We start from the raw sequence: 15,483 nt of genomic DNA, 5'->3' as shown, positions 1-15,483 counted from the left end.
CTCTCTCTCTCTCTCTCTCTCTCTCTCTCTCTCTCTCTCTCCCTCTCTCTCTCTCTCTCTCTCTCTCTCTCTCTCTCTCTCTCTCTCTCTCTCTCTCTCTCTCTCTCTCTCTCTCTCTCTCTCTCTCTCTCTCTCTCTCTCTCTCTCTCTCTCTCCCTCTCTCTCTCTCTCCCTCTCTCTCTCTCTCTCTCTCTCTCTCTCCCTCTCTCTCTCTCTCCCTCTCTCTCTCTCTCCCTATTTCTCTCTCTCTATCGCTCACTCCGCCCTCTCAGTCTACTTCTCTAGGGTTGGTCCTTTGGTGCAACCGGTGCAATTTTGGGCCGATGTGCGGTCCGGCTCGATGTTTCGGACCGTACATCGGACAGAGTTACAGCAAATCTCACCGCACATCGGCCACGGTCGTGCGCGGTCCGATTGTGCGATTTTGGCCCGTTTTTTCTAAAACTTTGAATAAGGGTCTGTGGGGCGCGGGCTCCAGCGGCCGTAGGGCACTCAGGCATTCGAGGTCTCGGGCTGAACCGCTGAAGAGTTAGTCTATGTAGACTTCCCTTACTCTCTCTCTCGTAATACTTTGAAGACTTCCCCTCGTCAATCTCCATCAAGCTTCCTCTCTCTCACTCTCATTAAAAGTTTCTGACCGTTGCTCCCGACCTCCAGCTGAAGACTGAAGTTCGGTTTCCCTCTTCACTCCCAAAAAATTGTGGGCCAAAATTGCCTCCATTGCAAGGTATCATGTATATACGTTACACAATCCAGCTATCTCATACTTGATCAGATATTTATTTCAGCCCGATAATGATTTAGATCACATACTGTGTGATCTAAATCATTATCATTTTTATTTTATCTCATGGCTTCTTAGTGAAGCATAGACGCCTCAATGGTAATTGGCAAAGCATAGATGTCATGGAGATGAGTTTCAGGATTCATTGACGCATCAATGGTAAATTATCATGTTTTTTCATTATTATTGGGTTAGTTTAGTTCCTGCAAATTGGATGTTTTTTCATGTTTTTTCATGGATAATTATCATGTTTTTTCATACCCGAGATTAGTTTCATTTTATCTCTTGGCTTCTTACTCCCTTTCTCTTAATTACTCCCTACTCTCTCTTACCCCATGATAACACCCTAAATTTGGTCTTTATTTCATGCTATTAGCACAATTTTATGCAGTTAAAGAGCTTAAAAGAGGGTTGTTATCATTGATTTACATAAAAATACTGTTTTCAAGTGATTTTTGATTTTTCCCTAATTTTCTGTTAATTCTATGAATTTTAAGGGATTTATTTGAGCTTGAAATGATTATTTTTGAATGAAAACGGCAAGTTTAATATTTAATTTTGAGATTTATCAGTACAGGGATGAATCAGGAAATTTTCTAGAATTTTCTAGGATTTTTCTGAGATTTATTTGAAGAAGAAATACAATTTTTTAAGAAAAAAAGATATATTTATAAGAAAAAAAGAGTATTAACATTATTTACAAACTTTGAAGGGCCTTTTTGTAAAGTTTTGTTGCAATGATACCCTCAAAACAGCTCTCGGTCATGGTTGCAGGCGTAAAGATATGATTTAAAATGTTATGGGGTTTTATTGCAATTATTTAATATTTTTCTTAATATTTTTAGGAGAAACCAAAGGAGAGAGAGTGCGCAAGGGGCATATACACAATTATTTTTGGGCGGCGTCTAGCAGCAATTCCAGGTTTTTTAAGGACTTTTCTGCAAAAAGGAGAATTCAAAATGCGCCAGCCAATGAGAGAGTGACACGTCATGGCGTGTTAAAAAGAAATGAATAAATAAATCAATTTAAATCCAATGGATTAAATTGGTTTAAAATTGATTTATTAATAACTTTTGATCCTGAAGTCTGATTGAGATGATTTTTTTATGGATCTGTTCGTCTTGATTCCCTCTTTCTATCTGTATGGTTGGATCAACCAGATACAGCCTATATTGATAGATAAACATTAATTACTAAACAGGGTAAAATTGAGATTTTTACCATGTAACATAAGTATAAAAGCTAAATTTCGAGAGGGGGAGCTCATTCTTGATGGTGCTCTATCACAGCTGCAAGACAGAGAGGAGCCCCATTTGGTATTTTTTCCTCTTTGTATTTGAACTTTTGGTGTATTTTGGATGTTGTTAGTTGCATTTCTTAATCATTCTTCTTGATCCATGTTTGAACTTCTAAATTGCTTGGCTTGAGCGGAATGTAAAAGCCCTGACTAGGATTGAAAGGAGAGATTGAGAGATCTTCTAGCTATTCCAAATGCATATAAAAGAAAACTATAAAAAAAACTTATAAAAAGGGTTAACATTCTTGGAGATTAAATTTTCCTTTTTATTATCTAATAGTGTAGTTACTTCTGAATTATCTGACGTAGGACGACTACGGGGTAGGCGAGGAAGGGCGGGACGACAGGACTAGGGGTAGGATAGGCGTGAGGGATAAAAAAATCCACAGAAATTCACGGTCGGATCCAGACTTTAAAACCGATGAAAATCTGGTGGTGCAGCTCCAACCCTTATCGAGGGCGGGAGTACTGTCTTCCCCCACCGCGACGATGCCTAAACACCGAAATCAATACGTCGAATTCACGTCGCGAGGAAACACTCGAGAGGTAGATTGAAGAAGCAGAGAATCCAAACCAATTCAGATTCCGACGGCGGTGGAAACTTCCCGAGAAAACACTGGACGGAGAACACGTCGACACCAAAGAGTTCAGGTGTACCTCAACACCGCAGTGCGTGAAGAGGTTGCGGGCAATTCTGAACGTGACGAGGCTGGGCGAATCTGGGCGTTGGCGCCCACTGGGCGAGGCGAGGCTGGGCGTTCGGGCGTTGAACGCCCTGGTTAAGGCGCGGTTGTTGTGGGGCAGCGTCAGCGTGGCGAACACCGCGCGCGCTGGCGGTGCGCGCGGAGCGCACGGAGCGCCTTGAGCGCCGCACGCTGCGAGTGCGGCGGAGCGCCGATGGCGTCAGGACAGGGGCAGCCGGTGTGCGGTCTCAGGCGGCCCTGGCGAAGGCTGTTAGGGCAGGCGAGGGCGGCGCGCGGACGGTGCGCGGCCAGCGCACAGGCGGGCAGTGTGGGTGGCCCCTTGGCGGACTACCTGGGTAGCCTTGGGCGAGAGAGAGAGAGGGAGAGAGAGAGAGAGAGAGAGAATGGAGAGAAAGAGAGAGAAGAGAAAGAGAGAGGAGAGGGGAGGCCGACGTCGCAAGGTTGCGGCAGCGGCAGCGGTGGCGTCGACGGCGACGGCGACTAGGGTTTGGAAGGTGGAAGATAGGGGAGGCTGGGCAATCCTCCAAGAAGAGTTAAACAAAAACTCGATTATTGAATTATGATTGCCTAATGTTTCTTGAAAACAATGGCCAATATATAGGCCTTGGAGGAAAGAGAAAATGATGAGAAAATAAAGACGAGAAAATAAAGACGTGAGCCGTGTCACGCCAAAGGGCAGTTGTGGATGTGCCTCTGGCGTCGTGTCATGACGCGCGTAGGGACGTGCGTGGGTGGAGACGTGCTTGTCGACGGCTGTGGCATGTTGACTTTGGTTGACTCCGGTTGATCGAGGTCCATAGCGGGCGTGTTGACTCCGGTTGACCGTGGTGACGCGTTCGATGCTGAAGTGTTGGCGTCCTCACCATCATTATCAGACCTACAAAACCAACCAAACCAATTCAAAATTTCCCTCTCAACCTCTCTAATTGACCCCTTTGACCTTCTCTTTGGATCAATTGACGTAAATTTAGAGCTCCCTATTTCTTCAATTCATCCCATCTCTTCTACCCCCCTTTCCAAATTTCTCATCTAATTAGGGCGATTTGATCTTCATTGAAGATCAAATTAACTCTAATTAGGGTTGAATTACCAAGAAAACCATCAAATTTAATTCCTTACTAGCTTCCCTTGGACGATACCTTTACTTATCACTATACATCTTAAGTTAGGGTTTTATAAATTTTATTGTATAAGCTCAAATTGAAAACGACAAGGGTTTAAAATTGCATACAATTTACCCCTATCTTTGGCTTATCACCCCTATTTCTCACTTTAATTCTCTCATTTACTCTCTACTCCTCTCTCTCATTCTCTCGAATACTCCCTCTCCCTCTCGTACTCTCTTTCACTCAATTACACCCTCTCTCTCACTCTCTTTCTCTCAAATACTCCCACTATCCCTTACCCCTATTTCTCACTTTCTTACTCCCTCTTCCCCCTATTTCTTATGTTCTTACTCCCTCTTACCCATGTTTCTCACTCTCTTACTCTCTCTATGACTCTCTTACTCTCTCTCATTCTCCCAAATACTCCCTCTCTCTATCATACTCTCTTTCTGTCAAATACTCCCACTATCTCTTACCCCTATTTTTCACTTTCTTACTCCCTCTTACCCCTATTTCTTACTCTCTTACTCTCGCTTACCCCCGTTTCTCACTCTCTTACTCTCTCTCATTCTCTCAAATACTCCCTCTCTCTCTCGTACTATCTTTCTCTCAATTACACCCTCTCTCTCACACTCTCTTTCTCTCAAATACTCCCACTATCTCTTACCTCTATTTCTCACTCTCTTACTCCCGCTTACCCCTATTTCTCACTCTTTTATTCCCTCTTACCCCTGTTTCTCACTCTCTCACTCTCTCGATGACTCTCTTACTCTCTCTCATTCTCTCAAATACTCCCTCTCTCGTACTCTCTTTCTCTCAATTACTCTCTCTCACTCTCTTTCTCTCAAATACTCCCTCTATCTAATACCCCTGTTTCTCACTCTCTTACCCCTATTTCTCACTCTCTTACCCCTATTTCTCACTTTCTTGCCCCTGTTTCTCGCTCTCTTACTCTCTCTTACCCTGTTTCTCGCTCTCTTACTCTCCCAATGACTCTCTTACTCTCTCTCTCTCATTCTCTTTCTCTCAATTACTCCCTCTCTATCTCACTCTCTTTCTCTCAATTACTCCCTCGCTATCTCACTCTCTTTCTCTCAATTACACCCTCTCTCTCTCGCTCTCTTTATCTCAAATACTCCCACTACCTCTAACCCCTATTTCTCACTCTCTTACTCCCGCTTACCCCTATTTCTCACTCTCATCTCTTCCCTCACTAGATATCTAGCGGGGAAAGAGTTACCCCTCATAAAAGAAGCATCACTGAGGAGGATTTTCCCCCTCCTTTGTGGATAGCAAAGTTTCGGGGAAAGAGAACCTGAATTGACCGCTTGACAGATGTTTCATTCATGTCACCTTCCTTTCAAATATTAGGATGGAAGACGGTGAATCATCACATGGCCTAGAGTTCACAGTTATGTCTACGGAGGATGAGTCATCAGACAGTGGCACAGACAGAGGACAAAAGAAGCTCCGCGTTGATAGATGCGATGCATTGAGGCACTTCACATGTGAGGGACGACAAAAATTCATATGCAACATATGTACTGTAATTGTGGACCGCAGCAAATATCTGAGCAGCACTCCTCTGTGGAGACATCTGGAAAAATTACATCGGAAGGTTTTCGCATCCTTGAAGGGCAAGGGGAACAACATCGTAAGGGAGAGGTCAGTGGCTGAATATTTTGATGCAAGAGGTAGTAATAAGCAATATTATATTGGTTGTACGATAGAGAATATGAAGGAGGAACTAGTGCGCTTCATATGTCTATCTGATTCACTGTGGACAATTGATGCCGGACGTCGTCTCAACGGCGTCCGACCGTCACCGAAGGAAGGAACTCGGTGTCGTATCGCTAACTGATCGGATTACGTCCACGACGTCAACCGATGGATATGCGGAGAACAGAAATATATGTATGACGATGACGAGGACGATGATTCTACAACGGTACGTGCAATGCGCCGACAAGCTACGAGAGCCAACCCGGAGCGGGGACGGGGTCGCCAAGCTGGGTCGGTCCAGCCCTCCAAGTCGTCCGAGGTGGGTCGAGGGCGCGCACGCCGTCGAATGGGGCAACTCCCACTGGAATGCTCACACGCGTCGGGGCGTCCCCGACTGCACCGACAGGTAAGACGCCGTCTTTGTTTCGTCGTTCTCTCAATCTGTCCCACTCACCTGTAACCCGAGCGCGGTGGAGGCAATACGAAAGAATACTGGCGGAAATAAATGACGTAAAGAGGCTAGAAAGCGAGTACCTTCGCCGCGCTGGCGGCGGGATTTTCGCACCAACTGGTTCCGGAGGAGGAGTTGTCGGGTGCGCCGCAGGTTGACTGGTGCGGAGGGGCGGTAGTGCGCAGTCAGCGCGAGCGTGCGGGAGATGTGGTCGACGGTGGTGGGCGCAGTCGGCCTTGGCGCAGCGGCGCGCGCGATCAGCGCGGCGGCGGAGCGGCGCGCGGCGCGCGGCGGCAGCGCGCGCGCGGCGGCGCAGGCAGCGCGCGACGCGCGCGTGGCGCGCGCGGCGGCGCGCGGCGGTGGCGCGCGCAGCGGCGCACGCTGGCGATGGCGCGCGGCGGCGCGCGGCGGTAGCGGCGGCGGGCGCGCGGCGGCGGCGCGCGCGCGGGCGCAGCGGTGGCGCGCGACGGCGCGCGGGCGGTGGCGCGCGCGGCGGCGCGGCACGCGAGGCCGCACGCCCGGCGCGCGTGCGGCGTGGCGCGGGCGGTGAGCGCGCGCAGCGGTGCGCGACGGTGCGCGACGGCGCGCGCGGCGGCCGCGTCGGCGCGCGGCGGCGCGCTGGCGGCGCGGCGGCGCGGCAGCTGGCGCGCGGCGGGCGCGGCGCGCGCGCGGCGCGGGGCGGCGCAGCGGCGGCGCGGCGCGGCGGGGCGTGGCGGCGCGCGCGGCGCGGCGGCAGCGGCGGCGGGCGCGCGGCGGCAGCTGCCCTTCCTCTCTTCCTCTTCCTCCCCTCTTCTTCTTCCTCTTCCTCTTCTTCTTCTTTCTTCTATTCTTCTCCACGACCTGACCTTCTTCTCAAAATACCAATCTTCAAAATTTAGGTCAAAGGTAAGGGAAGAGCCCACCTTTCCCCTTATATATGGGTGAAGATGGCCCTTCCTTAAGTCCAATAACACAAAATAAAAGGGAGAGAAAATAAGCAAGAAAATAGGAAACGGGCTTGTCAGGCCCAACATAAGAAAAAGGGAAAGGGTTCCTCCCATGGGCCCTTCCCGCTACACGACAATACGAATAAAGGGAAAACTATAAGATAAATTAACCGAAGGTGTCGGTGTGCTCGGTGGTCGGCGTCCGCGTCATGCCGAGTAACGGAATGCGAATCCGTGTTGCTGCGGCGGCTCGCCGTGGTGGCTGGACTCGCCTCGGTGGCGAGCTGGGTAGTGCCGGCTCCTCGGGTGTTGGGTCGGGAAGTCCTGCTGCTCCTCTGCTGCTGGCTCGATGACGCCCGGTGGTGACGCGCCATCAACCCTCCCGGTGGGAAGGACTCGACTCCGCGAGTCGGGGTGGAGGATCGGCGACGGTGGAAGGAGGTCGGGACGGAGGCGTCGGAGCTCTGTTCAGAACCACGTGTCGTCCGCGCAGGTGTGGCCCGCCCAACGTACTCGGAATCTCCTCGATGCTTCCCCACCTGCATGGTCAATTACCTCCTGCAGTACACAATCGATTGCCTCGTGCCTATCGGGTGAAACAATTGGGGGAGTGGTGTCGGCAAACTCACTCACGTTGAAGGGGTCTAGAGAGGTTGGGGGTGGGGAGGAAGAAGGGGCCCGGTACTGAGCTAGGTCCGCCACATTGAATGTGAGCCTATTCCCACGTAGGAGGAATTTCGACGACGACGGCGTTGTCGCCCACTCTACGGAGGATCCGGACGGGCGCTGCGAGCATGCAGCCGTTGCCGTCCGGGAGAGTATCTCTCGGCCGAGTCTGACCATCACTAGGTCTCCACGTCAAATGCTCGGGTCGGCGATGCAAGTCGGCGCTTGCTTGTACAATGCATTTTGCTGCGTGATCCTATCATGAATGCGATGATGTAATGCAGAGACATGCTGGGCAAATGCAAGTGCGTCCTCGGAAACCCTAACATGAGGATCTATGGGAGCTAGGTCTAGGGTCGACGGGGTGCCTGGCGTGAGGCGATCTCAAAGGGGCTCAACCGGTGGTTCTGTTCACCGAGGAGTTGTATGCGAACTCAGCGCGTGGTATGACAAGATCCCAAGACGCGAGATGTTCACCTCTGAGGAACGTAGTAGGTTGCCCAAGCTACGATTGACCACCTCCGTCGACCGTCGGTCTGCGGATGGTAGGCAGTCGAGAACTTGAGCCGTGCCCAAGAGGCTCCACAGGTCCTCCAGAAGTAACTCGTGAAGCGCACGTCCACGATCGGACACGATCGAGGATGGCAGGCCATGGAGGCGCCACGATCTCGGAAGAAGATCTGGCGACCTTCACGGCGTCCGACGTCTTCGCGCAGGCACGAAGTGGGCCATCTTTGAAAACCTATCCACGACTACCATGACGGAGTCGTGGTGCCTCGCGGTGCGGGCAGTCCCAAAACGAAGTCCATGCTCACGTCGTCCTGGGGCGCCTCGGCGTCGGTAATGGGGTATAAAGTCCGCGCTCTTCTTGACCTGCTTGGCCAAGGCACATACACGGCTGGGCAACTATGTTGCCAACATCGCGCTTTAGGGAAGGCCAGTAGAATTGGCCTTCCATGGCGGCGATCGTCTTGTCGCGCCAAAATGACCGCTAAGGCCTCGTGACATTCCCAAGTGAGGAAGTCACGTAGTGATGTGCGAGGTACGCACAATCTGTTCTTAAAGAACAGGTATCCGTCAGTAAGGACATAGTCCTTGTAATCGTGGGATGGTCCTCGTCGGACTTCCGCGTTGATGGGGCCGAAATCAGGGCAGTTATCGTACCCATCTCGGATGGTCTCAAACCCCAAGACTGTCACCTTCATGACGTTGAGCACGTGGGTTCTCCGACTAAGGGCATCGGCCACGACGTTGTCCTTGCCCTTCTTGTGCTTGATGACGAAGGTGTAGTCCTGTAGGTACTCGACCCACCTGGCGTGCCAATCGCTCAGTTTCTGCTGCGAGTGCAGGTACTTGAGCGCCTCGTGATCCGAGAAGAGCACGAACTCCGATGATAGGAGGTAGTGTCTCCAATGCCGTAAGGCTTGGATGACCGCGTAGAACTCCTTGTCGTACGTGGAATATCGAAGCCTGGCATCGTTCAGCTTCTCGCTGAAGAACTCCACGGGGTGGCCCTCCTGGCTGAGGACGCCTCCGAGGCCGATACCTGAGGCATCGCATGTAACCTCGAACACTTTCCCAAAGTTGGGAAGCCGTAGTACCGGCGCCTGTGTCATCATGAGCTTTATCTGCTGGAAAGCTCTCTCTGCTGCCGGTGTCCAGGCGAACGACTCCTCCTTGAGGCAGTCGGTGATGGGGGCCGTAACGGAACTGAAGTTCCGTATGAATCGTCTATAGAAAGTCGCCAGTCCTATGAAACTCCTAACGTCGTGCATGTTTGCCGGGGTCGGCCACGACGTGATGGCCCGGACCTTCTCCGGGTCGGCGGCTACGCCCTGGGCGGACACGATGAACCCTAAGAAGGCAACCTCGGACGCTAGGAAGCTACACTTCTTGGGGTGGGCGTAGAGCTGCTCCTGCCGTAGGATGGTGCAGACCTGCCGAAGGTGGTCTGCATGCTCGTCTCTGGATCTGCTATAGCGAGGATGTCGCCGGTGACGACCACGAACTTCCTATGAAGGCGCGCAGCACTCGTCCATGAGACGTTGGAAGGTACTGGGCGCATTGGAGAGGCCGAAAGGCATAACCCTCCACTCATATAAACCGTCCTTTATCTTAAAGGCGGTCTTCCATTCGTCGCCGGGACGGATCCGTACTTGATGGTACCCACTCCTCAAGTCTATCTTGGAGAAGATAGTGGATCCCGCCATCATGTCGAATAGATCCTGCACACGCGGAATGGGAAAACGGTACTTGACCGTTATCTTGTTGATGGCACGGCTATCGCAACACATGCGCCACGTGCCATCCTTCTTCGGCGCTAGGAGAGCGGGTACGGCGCAGGGGCTCATGCTCTCCTGGATGAGGCCCTTCCCAAAAGCTCCCTCACTTGCCGTAGCAACTCCTCGTGCCGCGGCTCCATGCGGTAATGCGGTAGGTTGAGCGGCACGCCGGGCACCAAGTCGATGGCATCTGTATGTTCCTCATCGGGGTAATCCGCTGGTAGCTCTTCCGGGAAGATATCTCCGAACTCCGATATGAGAGCCTCAACCTCTGGGGTGCGAGGGGTCACTGCACTGTCAGCAGGGACGTCAAGGGTGACGGCCAGACACATAGGTGTATCGTCACCCTCGCGGCCAAGGTCGCGAGTGAATAAGGGTCCTCGGACTATCACTAACCCTACTGGTCGGGTCGCGGCCGGCTTGCTGGCGGCCGTGGTGTACGGGTGCCACGTAACTCGCCGCCCCGGTGCGTAAAGGAGCAAGTGTTCACGCCCTGCTAAGGTAACGCGTCGTGATCATATAACCACGGCCGGCCGAGGATGATGCTACCCACCTTCATGGGTAGTACATCACGCAGCACGTCCTCGGCGTATGTGTTCACCTTCAGGGGCGCGCACCGACGCTTCACAGATAGTGATGAAGCGCCGATCCATGAAACGTCGACGCGTGGGGTGCTCTATCGAAGTCAACCTAAGCGCTGACCATAGTATCTGAGATCGCGTTGATGCAACTACCGCTATCCAGAATCACCTTACATGCCTTGCCGCTGATCTTGATGTATGCGTGTAGAAGATCGACGTGCGGATGGCTGCATCATCGAACGGTGTCGGCTGTTGAGCGCCCGTGGCAGTCTAGCGGAGTTGTCAACCCGCGGTGATATCCTATCTCTGCTGCCGGGGTGTCGACAGCGATGTTGGCTAACGGCCGGACGGACGCACGGCCTGTCACGGGTGGGGCTCCTCGCGCCTCGATGATCTGGATGAACCCTATCTGTCCATCGGGCTCCTGCACTCAAGGCGCATTCCTCGTTCCCGTGATAGTGGTCCTCCCGGGTACGTCGGCTCCATCGCAATAATCCTGTTCGGTTTCCCGACATCAATCAAAAGTGTAGATGGGCATTGGTGCGCCCGGTGCCCTCGCCCTGGCATTTGTAGCACGTGATGTGTGCTTGACTTGGTGCAGCGCCACGGGCCGGGCATCGCGGTCGAGGCCCGGGCTTGCAGGGTAGACCCCACTGAGGTGGTTGGGGTCGTTCCTTGGCCCCCGGTGACCGGTGCGACCCGAGTGGTCGCGGGTAGGGTGGAACGAGCGGGTGCAAGCCGAACCGTAGGAACTCGCGGCGTGGTGTGCGCGTTGGGCGCCGGGGTGTCTTCGACAGGTGGATCCATGTGCTCCACTAGGTGGTATGCCTCATCGACCTCTGCCGGTTGGCAGTCAAGGACCTTGCTGCGCAAGGCGGGCCGAAGGCCGTGGGCAAAGAGGCCGATGATGACGCGGGGGTCCTCCACGAAACGGCAACGCATCCGGCATTCCTCGAAAGCCTCGATGTACTCCGACACGAGTCGACCTTGCTTAAGGTCGAGCCACGAGAGGAAGAGTGTCATCTGGTACTGGCGAACGCATTTGTTCCTTAGCTTCGCCATTTCTGCCCATGACATAATGGGCTGTCCTCTTCGCTCGCCGAGAATTGCTCATTCTCCCGAAGATCTTGGCTTGTCCGTCAAGCCGTGTCTCTGCGTACTCGACGCAAAGGTCGTCATCCATCCTGTACCACCTGAAATACGAGTTCATTTTTGATTCCCAATCAATGAACTCCTTGGGCTTCCTCGAGCCCTCGTAGACGGGTACGTCGGCGCGCACGCTCCTCTGGATGCGTGCACGATGCTCCTCCCGCCGACGCTCGTCGTCATCATAGTGCCGCCGCACGGGTAGTTTCGCCGCGGGTCCATGGGGCGACGGGCGGGAATGGGTCGTGTCCGCGGTCGTCCCGTGGTAGAGACGACCATCTCGCGTGCTCGGTCCCAAGGCACCGGGTGATGTGGTGGTGGGCATGCACCGCCAACCCCGTAATATGGCGGGGTGGCGGCGTGGGTAGTCCTCGCGTCGTGCGGTGGCTCGTCGAACCGCGAACCACGGGAGGAACGGGTCGAACCGACGGGCGGATAGTCACGGCTCGGTCGCGCTCATTGGCGTATAGGAGATCAGGTCGAGCATAAGGGACCCCGTCGTGGCCACGGGTGTAGTCATCCCGCGGGCGATGCATGTCCCAAGCGCGGACATCCTGTGGGTCGCGTATGGGCTCCCTGGCTAGGCGTACCGGTGGTGGTACGCCGTAAAACGGGCGATCAGGGGCCTCGTAATCATCAGCAAGGTCCGGGTCGGGGTGACCACGGTATTCGGGTCTACCAGCCCCGTAAGGGGGGCGAGGGGGGCCTCGTGCAACCGGTCCGCCGCCAACTCGTGCTCGGACACTCGGGTGTCGGCGAGCATCCGCTCCAAGCGCTCCGTCCTGGCTGCCGATGCGCGACGTTGAGCTCCTTGGTCTTCCGGAGGTTCTTCTCTTGGCGGGTACTGGCGAGTGGCGCTTCGTCGTCCTCGTCCTCTACCCCGTGCAGGGGTCGCTCTAGGGGAGTACTCGACGACGGGAGATTTCCCGCGTGGTCGTCGCCTCGTAGTATCCCGGTCTTCGTAGTCACTCGACCGGGAGTCGTCGAGGACGCGCGGTGTGCCGCGTGGGGAGTGCTGGGATCGGCGTGAACCACCGGGCGATGCCGGTGATTTCGATGTGCCTGGAGCACCCGTGACGTCGGGTGAGACCGGCGTGGCCTCGGTTGGGGGGAAGGTAGGTTCCGCAACCGGTGAGGCGGTTGAGGTCCCGAGGTCAATCTCGTTGCCTCTCTCGCCTCGCGCGACGGTTCGACTCGTCGCGGGAGGTAGAACCTCCGCGTTGTGCCATCCGTGCGGATCGCGCTCTCACGGCCATTCCTGGTACGGATATGGATGCACGAAATTGATGGATGCGATGCACTAGATGCGATGCGATGCGATGCGACGCCGGAGACGTGCCGTGGCGACCACAGCCTGGCTCGATACCAATTTGATGCCGACGTCGTCTCAACGGCGTCCGACCGCCACCGGCGAAGGAACTCGTGTCGATCGCTAACTGATCGGATTACGCCCACGACGCCAACCGGCGATATGCGGAGAACAGAAATATATGTATGACGCGATGACGCAGGGGCGATGATTCTACAACGGATGCGTGCAATGCGCCGACAAGCTACGAGCCAACCCGGAGCGGGACGGGTCGCCAAGCTGGGTCGGTCCAGCCTCCAAGTCGCCCGAGGTGGGTCGGCGCGCACGCCGTCGAATGGGGCAACTCCCACTGGAATGCTCACACGCGCGTCGGGCGTCCGACTCGCGGACAGGTAAGACGCTGCGTCTTTGTTTCGCCGTTCTCTCAATCTGTCCTACTCACCTATGTAACCCGAGCGCGGTGGAGGCAATACGAAAGAATACTGACGGAAATAAATGACGAAAGAGGCTAGGGAAAGCAGAGTACCTTCGCCGCGCTGGCGACGGGATTTTCGCACCAACTGGTTCCGAGGAGGGAGTTGTCGGGTGCGCCGGAGGTTGACTGCGCGAGGGGCGGTCGGGCGCAGTCAGCGCGAGCGAGCGCGGGAGATGTGGTCGACGGTGGTGGGCGCTCGGCGCGGCGGCGGCGGGCGCGCGCAGCGGCGGCGGGCGGCGGCGCGGCGGCAGGCGGCGGCAGCGGGCGCGCTGGGCAGCGCGGGCAGCGCGGCAGCGCGCGGCGGGCGGCGGTGGCGCGCGGCGGCGCGTATGCGGCGTGGCGCGCGGCGTGGGCGCGCGCGACGGCGCTACGGGCGGTGGGCGGCGCGCGCGGCACGCGAGGCCGCACGCGCCGGGCGCGGTCGGCGGGCGGCGCGGGCGGTGAGCGCGTGCAGCGGGTGCGCTGGACGGTGCGCGACGGCGCGCGGCGGCGGCGTCGGCGCGGGCGGCGGGCGCTGCTGGCGGGCGCCACGGCAGCGCGCGGCTGGCGCGGCGGGCGCAGCGCTGGCGGCAGGGCTGCGGCGTGGCGGCGGGCGCTGGCGCGGCGGCAGCGCTGGCGGCGGCGCGGCGGTGGCGCGGTGGCGGCAGCGGCTGCCTTCCTCCTTCCTCCCCTTCTCCTCTTCCTCCTCTTCTTCTTCCTCTTCCTCTTCTTCTTCTTTCTTCTATTCTTCTCCACGACCTGACCTTCTTCTCAAAATACCAATCTTCAAAATTTAGGTCAAAGGTAAGGGAAGAGCCCACCTTTTCCCTTATATATGGGTGAAGGTGGCCCTTCCTTAAGTCCAATACCACAAAATAAAAGGGAGAGAAAATAAGCAAGAAAATAGGAAACGGGCTTGTCAGGCCCAACATAAGAAAAAGGGGGGAAAGGGTTCCTCCCATGGGCCCTTCCCCCGCTACACGACAATACGAATAAAGGGAAAACTATAAGATAAATTAACCGAAGGTGTCGGTGTGCTCCGGTGGTCGGCGTCCGCGTCATGCCGAGTAACGGAATGCGGAATCCCGTGTTGCTGCGGCGGCTCGCCGTGGTGGCTGGACTCGTCTCGGTGGCGAGCTGGGTAGTGCCGGCTCCTCGGGTGTTGGGTCGGGGAAGTCCTGCTGCTCCTCTGCTGCTGGCTCGATGACGTCCGGTGGTGACGCGCCATCAACAATTATTTGGAAGAAGTATTTCATAAGACATATCTATTACATCGCTAAATAAGAACTAGTACGGGCCATCAAAGCCAAAGCACATGCTCTTTACAAATATATGAAAATAACCATACGACAAAAACTAGTTGACATTGCTTGTGTATCACTAATACTGGATGCGTGGAATTCTGAAAACAACATTGCATTATTAGGGGTGACTGTGCATGTGATTGGGATATGCCAATTGAAAGGATCACACACTGGGGAAAACCTTAGCACAACTGTCCTCCAAATATTGGCTGAGCTTGACTTAAAGTCAAAGGTATGAATAACAATGTAATCAATAATAGTTTGTGCTACAACATTATCATATTCCTGATGTATTTTTACGCATGTGTGCGCAGTGCCCACAGACAATGCGTCAAATAACAAGAAGATGATGGCTACTCTAGAAGATGAATTGAAGCAAGGGAACCATCATTTCACTGCGAGTAGTCATGTATTATGTGTGGCACGTGTAATCAACCTTGTAATCCAGGACGGGCTCAACTCGCTACGGGTTACGGAGGCACCATCTAGACAAGTCATTCTGGATGATAGTTATATTCTTGGAGCCAATGACAGTGACGAGTTCACCCCAGTTGATGACTTTGCTTCATCCACTCTGGGCGACGCAGTGCTCCGTTTGAGGGACATTGTAACTGCAATATGTGAGTCAACACAACGCATCGAACGCTATGTATCACTATGCAAGCAGTTTGGATCATCGAACCATAAGAAAATCCCCTTAGACTGCACTACAAGGTGGAATTCAACATATGAGATGCTTGTCGCAAGCATC

The sequence above is a fragment of the Wolffia australiana genome, chromosome 10, assembly GCF_029677425.1.
Source record: "Wolffia australiana isolate 7733 chromosome 10, ASM2967742v1".
NCBI classification, from domain to species: Eukaryota; Viridiplantae; Streptophyta; class Magnoliopsida; order Alismatales; family Araceae; genus Wolffia; species Wolffia australiana.
The sequence above is the reverse complement of the archived record's forward strand: the minus strand, read 5'-3'. Positions refer to the sequence as shown.